We start from the raw sequence: 7,263 nt of genomic DNA, 5'->3' as shown, positions 1-7,263 counted from the left end.
ATCTGAACTTTTCATTGACCTAATTCTCAGTATAGGAGAATTATGATGATTGGAAGGGATTCCATCACCCTACCATGCCCAGGAGACGATGACGAACAATGGGATTTACTAATCTCACTATCTCAAAATAAGAAAAGAAGATATCCAAAACTATCACATCATCTATTGTAATTTGAGTCATAATAAATCATAAAAAACTGAAAATATTCCCTTAATATCAAACTAGAAATCAACGAAGTTAAGAACAAGAATCAAAGCAAAATAAACATTCAAACAAGATATTCACCTCTTAACCCTAGCTAAGAGGTTTAGCCAACCATAGACATGATTGAAACTAAATTTCTTAAACAAAGTATAAAAAATAAAATAGTGAAGAATAAAAACTCTTTAGTAGCTACTCCATCCTTGTGTATGCTCCTTGAGACCTTTTCAAACCCTATAAGATGCTTTAGAGCATCCTAGGGAGTTCTATTTATAATTGTGGAACTCCAACTTTTGCACCGAATTGGAAAAATCTATAAATCGCCTCAAATTTTTGTGCAGTTTTCCAAAATATACTTGGAGTTTAAACCACCTTAAATTTATGCACTCTGCGCAGTTTTTCAAAATAGATTCAAAGTTTCAAAATATATTTTTTTAGGACAATTTCAGGAATATGTTTATTTTTTGGACAATTTCAGGATTCCTTTTCTTCACTTCAAATCTTTGATTCTCTTCATTCCTCACTTGGTTTTCTTAGATCTTTGGTATGGGAATTCTTCATTAATGACTTCCAAATCTTCATTTACTAGCCTTTTGAGCATAAATCTTACTTTTGACATTAATTTCACTTTAAGCTCTCGAAATCATCTCGCACATGAAAACATGCATAATTAAATTGATTAAGCATTATCATGTTTATAAAACCAAGGTATAAATAAGGAAAAATATGCAATATTTCACACTCAATATCAAATTAAATCAATTTTATGCAAGATCTTGTTAAACATTTTTTCCATGGTCGGTTGATAGACTCAATTGATTAAGCCTTGCTCGAGCACACCCTTGAGTCTATTGGTTTGGACAATTTGTTTATAGCACGAGACTTCTTATAGCCTATCTTAACATGTTAATTAGGCTCCTACTACTAAGAGATTATCTCATAAGGTTTTTTTATTAGTATTAAGGCAAGGATCATCTAAAGGTTTTGGGTTGTTTTGGGTCAATGGTTAAGGTCACTAAGGCACCTCATTTACTTGTTATTTGCTCCTTTATGCTCCACATCTACTTATGTCTTCGGTCTTCAGCTTACAAGGGCTCAACTGATTACAAGACATATAGACTCATGTGATTGACCAACAATGTGCATAGATTAGTGCACTAATAGTTAATTGAAACTTATAACAACATGAGTAGACGATCTACTTGAGTTAATAGAAATATTGAAGAACATGACCTCAATCAGGCCTCTGAGGCATTTAAAATGCAGGTCGAACCTAAGGTCCCTAATCAGCCACTTCCAGTGATTCCAGAAATAGGCTCATCATCCCAGAATAATTTTATAAACTTTAATGAAGTTTTGAAAAATGTTAATGTTAGCTTATGAGAATTAACTGAACAAGGAATGATACAAGCTAAATATTCTCAAACACAAACCAAAGCTATAAACAAGCTTGTGACCTTTCTTAATGACAGGTTACTAGATTACTTTTAGCATAATTAAGAAATTTCTAGATTCAACAACACTATACTAGAAATGCCAATGGTGCCTCCACACGATGTATAGCCAAATTCGGATATGGGAGGCCAACATATGCCACCTTAAGTTGGAATAAGGGGGAATGGATGAAATGGCTAGTTTAACGACCTGAATGAAAATAATTTGAATCATGTCATGCTGGCTATAGGACTATTTTTGTCGAATAATGACGTTTTAAGGGGTTAGGTGCCTAGTATGCAGTTTGCTTATAGTTTATAAATACATGTAATGGTTAACCCCGAACTCCCACCTTTGGGCCAAGAGGAAATTATTAATTTAAATGAAGTGGCCGACCAACATCATGGTCAACATACTAAACGTCTTATTTATCATAAACCATACCCTAATTAGGTGATCAATTTGTTAAAGTACCGAGGGGGACAAACATACCAGAATTCTCATTATACTCTAGAGAGATGAACCAGTCTACAATGGAGCATATTGGTTGTTTTACTATATAATGCAGTGAATTTTCAAGCAATGAATATGTGAAATTAAAATTGTTTGCGAATTCACTGATAGACATCACATTTACATGGTATATTAATTGCATATAAATTCGGTGCAATTGTGGTAAGATATGGAAGAAATGTTTCACACTCAGTTTTATCGGATTGAGCTTGAGTTTTCTTTAACCGACTTTTCTTTGCTCAGACAATTACCTGACAAACAACTGAAAATATATCACTGGATTAAAAAAGGCAAAGAATATATGCCGGGTATTTGTATCAGAAGCTCAGTTTGTGAAGCTGGTTGTAGAAGATTTAGACACAGAATTCTAAAAGAAATTTGAAGGCATGGACTTTGAAGATTTGGTGGATCTGTTAGATCAAGCAACCATATATGAATAACTACTTAAAGAAAACCAAAAGAAAAACTAATCTTTAGGAGCATATTATCTTGATCCAAATTATGAGATCATATTGGCCGAAATCAGCCTTAATAAACCATTTGTTTGCATGGCGTTAACCAAGATCGATGAGGAATCATATCTACAAGGTTATGGTGTAGTCAAAGGAATTACGGAACAAAACATGCAGTATTCCTTTGATTTCACAAAAGCCAATGAGACATTTGATCTTTTATTAGTAGCCAAACTTATAAAACTTCCACCAAATCAAAGAATTCCTTTAGTGGAAGAATTGAAGAAAATAAAATATTGTAAGTAGCTGGCATGGTTCTTGTTCTCATTTCATGAGGAATTGTACTTTTAGGAATATGATTCTAGGTAATATTGATTCAAGAATGCTTAAACTTCTAGATAAATAGAAAGAAGCTATGTTGGTTTATGCTTACACATTTTTGTCAACCTTGTGAATTAATATGGTCGTGATGGATCTGACAAATATCAACATCCCAAAACATGGGAAAGATTTTTACCGATAAGAGAACAATATATTCATTGGTCAAACAATGTTGACAGATGAAACACTAGGAGTAGTGTTCTTCTGGTAATAGATCAGCGGTTAAAGAAAATCGTTTATGTGAAAGATGCCATGAAGATATTCATCGATAGTGGTCGGCAAAAGAATTTTATCCTCCAGGGGGACAAGGTAATAGGTATAGTAATTATAACAATATCCAAGGAGCCCAAACTGTTCATCTTGTGAACACTAATCCAGGTAAGGAGTAGTGCAAATTTCAAGAAGGGTATTTCGAAAAATGACCCAAGATAGTTAAGCCAATTATGAATACCACCAACTATTAGACTAGGTCGTTTATCTTAAATTCCCACAATACTCAATGGAAATGTCAAGGACACAAAAATGTCATTGGCAGCGGTAACGAGTGGCAAGAAGAATCTTAAATTAGCAGAATTTGACACACATGTGATAGAAATGGCTAGTAATGCATGGTTGACAAAATAATGGTCAAAATTGGGCATAGGTGAATAGTTCGAATAAGAAATATAAGGCCAAAATGGTCATTCCGCATGAAAACCAATAAATTACCCAAAAAAAACAAAATTGTGCCATCAAGAAACCAAGTGATTAATTAAAAGAATGTTTAAATCACTTTGATTCTATAGAAGAATAAATATTGGCAAATGCGAAGATTTTGGAAGAAGATGTCAATTTTCAACGAGCCACCAATCCATAGGATAGTGTGATGGCTAGTGGACAAGAAACGATAACCATTATCTTTAGAACCTTACCGCCATTAAAGTTAAATTGCAATATAGTGTTTATGCTTCCTCTTAACTTCTTGGCTAAGCTAAACTAGTTAAGTAGTATTGAAGGAGATGTTGAAGAGACATGAGAAACTTTGATTAAAGAAGAACATATTTATGAAAGAAAGGCATGATGAGAAGTTCATATTCCACCACCATTGAACTTGGTGTAGATGTGGATAAAATAACCTTTGATCAACCCTCATTCTTGATGCCACAACATCTTAAGCCACTGATTATATTAGCTCATATGAACGGGTACCCTATTCCCTGTATATGAGTTGATAATGGAGCATTAATAAATATTTTGTAGATAAATATGTTGAGAAAATTGGGAAAAAGGTATTATGATATAGTCTTTACTAAAAAAAAAAAAAAAAACTACTACAAATTTTACTGGTGGTGTGACGAATATAAAAAGAATTTTACCAATCGACTTAGTGGTCAGAATTTTTTTATATTTTTTTTTAAGGGTTAACTGCTTTGGTGGTTGTTTCTTCATTTTTTAATTATAATGCTCTCCTTGGTCGTAATTGGATTCATGTAAATTTTTACATCCCATCATCTCTTGATCAAATCTTAATTTTTTGGAATAAAAGAAATTTTGAGATAGTTCCAGCTGACATTAAATATTTTCAAGCTGGATCTAATGCAGCAGATGCATATATTGCATAAAGATGATGTTGGACATGTAACCTTCATTTGATGTGATTGATTTGGTAATCCAATTAGGACATCGTTATCAAAGAACCCAATGATTAAGGTGAAAGATATAAGTTTATTCGCCAAGAAAGAAATAGTTGTGTCGGGAGTAATAATTGTACATCAGCCAAGATAGTCCAATATCGTTAAAGAGTCCTCATGAATATGGCCTTAACGAAAAAACAAGATGAGGCCAAGATTATGGTTTGATTCATCAAAATCAAACAAGCTCAAGATAGAGATGAATTGAATAATAGTTGTATGGTTAACATTGTTGAATGTTTGTTGGAATGTAAAGAAATTTTCGAAAATGGTATAGCTTTTAAAGAGTTAGAAGTAGCTCCTGTAAAGCTCAATGATCTGTAAGCAGATGTGCAAGACCTTTTGATTAAAGTTAATCTTGGTAATGATCGTTGTCATTAACTGACATACATCAGTTGTTGTTTGTCTTCGGACAAACATGTGGTAATGGTCAAACTTTCTCAAAATTATAAAGATTGTTGTGTGAGATTATCATGAAATGCCTGGTTTGACCTGTGAGTTAGTCAAGCACTAGCTATTGATTAAAGAAGGATTTAGGCCAGTCAAACAACCCCATGGAGGATGATTATGGAAGTAACCCTCAAAATCAAAAAAGAAGTGGAGAGACTTTTGTGAGTCAATTTTATTCAGCCGATCATGTATGCAAAATAAATCTCCAACATAATTATAGTAGTGAAAAAGAATGAAATTTTTTTTAGTATACATTGATTTCAAAATTTTAAATCATATTACATCGAAAGATGAATACCCGATGTGTATTGCCAATCAATTAATCGATCAAGCTGTAGGACACAATATAATATCATTTATGGATGGCCATTCTGGTTATAATTAAAATTATATTATACAAAATAATGCGGCAAAAATAGTTTTAGGTCCCTATAACTATCGGCACATTTTGCTAGAAGATTATACCGTTCATATTAAAGAATGTCGAGGTAACTTATCAGAGAGCTATGAATGCTATCTTTTATGACATGATCGCTCATATATTGGAGATATAGATAGATGATGTAGCAAAATCATATAATTTTATCGATCATTTAGACCATTTGCGACAAGCATTTAAGTGCATGAGATTGCATAAGTTGAAAATGAACCCTTTAAAATGTGCATTCGGTGTATTAATCGGGAATTTTCATGGATTCCTAGTTTATCAAAGGGGTATTGAGATAGACCAAAATAAAACCCTGGCTATCATAGAGGCTTAGCCATCAAAGAATAAGAAAGAGTTGTAAAGGTTTTATCAAGCCAATTATTTTCACCAATTCATCTCAAATTCGGTAGAAAAGACTAACGTTTTTCTCCATTGATTAAGTTAAAAGCAGGATAAACATTTATATGGGAAGAATGTTATCAATAGACTTTTGACAAAATAAAGGAGTATTTGACAAAGTCATTAATCCTGATCCTGTCTTGAAAAGAAAAGCCTCTCCAGCTTTACATATCTGTAACCAAAGAATCTATTAAGGTTTTGTTAGCTTAAGAGAATATTGACTAAAAGGAGCAGGCAATTTATTATTTAAGTAGACGATTAAATGATATTGAAACCCAATATTCTCTAGTAAAGAAGTTATGTTTATCGTCATATTTTGCAACTATAAAATTATGGCATTATTTCATGTTTAATATTATCCATGCAATTGCATTAATGATATTATTAAATATATGTTAACTCGGCTAATCCATAGAGACCAGATTAAAAAATGGGTTTTACCTTTATCAGAATTTAATTTCAATTATGTTCTTTAAAAGGCTGTTAGGGGATAATTTGTAGCTGATTTTCTAGCCGACCATCCAGTTAAAAATATAACAATGTCATAAGAGGTGGTCAAGAAATGCCATGTGCATATACCATCATGGACTTTCTCATTTGATGGCTCAAAAATTGATTAATCGGCGAGGGTGTGAATTATTGAAACCTACTAGTGAAAGATGAGTTTTCTTTTTAATTAGAATTTGATTGTATTAAGAACCAAGCTGAGTATGAAGCTCTCATTACTTGGTTTGGACATATTAAGGGATTTAAAAGCTTGAAAATTTTATGTATTTGGGGACTCTCAGCTAGTGGTTAACTAGGTCATCATGGGATATAAATGTGAAAGTGAAATGTTAATCCCTTACTTGGTTGTGGCTCAAAAATTGTTGAGTTGTTTTGATAAAGTCACGGTAGAATATTATCCAAGGGAAGCAAATGAAGATGCCAACGAAATGGCACAGCTAGCTTCAAATCTTAGATTACCGGAAACAATTGTTGAGAGGACTGTAAAAGTTCAAGTGAGATCACTACCATCTATAGAAACATGAAAACCATGTGTAAACATCGGCAAGGTAAGAACCTATCAGGCTGATTGATGGTTAGGAACCTGCTAGGCTGATTAAAAGTTACCTATTGTTAGATACATAAAGAATCCATGTATAAGGGTTGAGCAAAAGTTCAGAAGAATGACACATAATTATGTATTGATTAATGATGAGCTATTCAGAAATTGATATGATGATCTCCTTTTAAAGTGCTTAAGTACTATTGAAGTATTGAGAATCACACCCGAATCTCATGACGGTATTTGTGGGGCTTATTAGGCTGGAAAGAAAATCATGATGTTGATTC

Source organism: Magnolia sinica, chromosome 15 (genome assembly GCF_029962835.1).
Source record: "Magnolia sinica isolate HGM2019 chromosome 15, MsV1, whole genome shotgun sequence".
In the NCBI taxonomy this organism is placed as follows: Eukaryota; Viridiplantae; Streptophyta; class Magnoliopsida; order Magnoliales; family Magnoliaceae; genus Magnolia; species Magnolia sinica.
Note: the sequence above shows the minus strand (reverse complement) of the source record.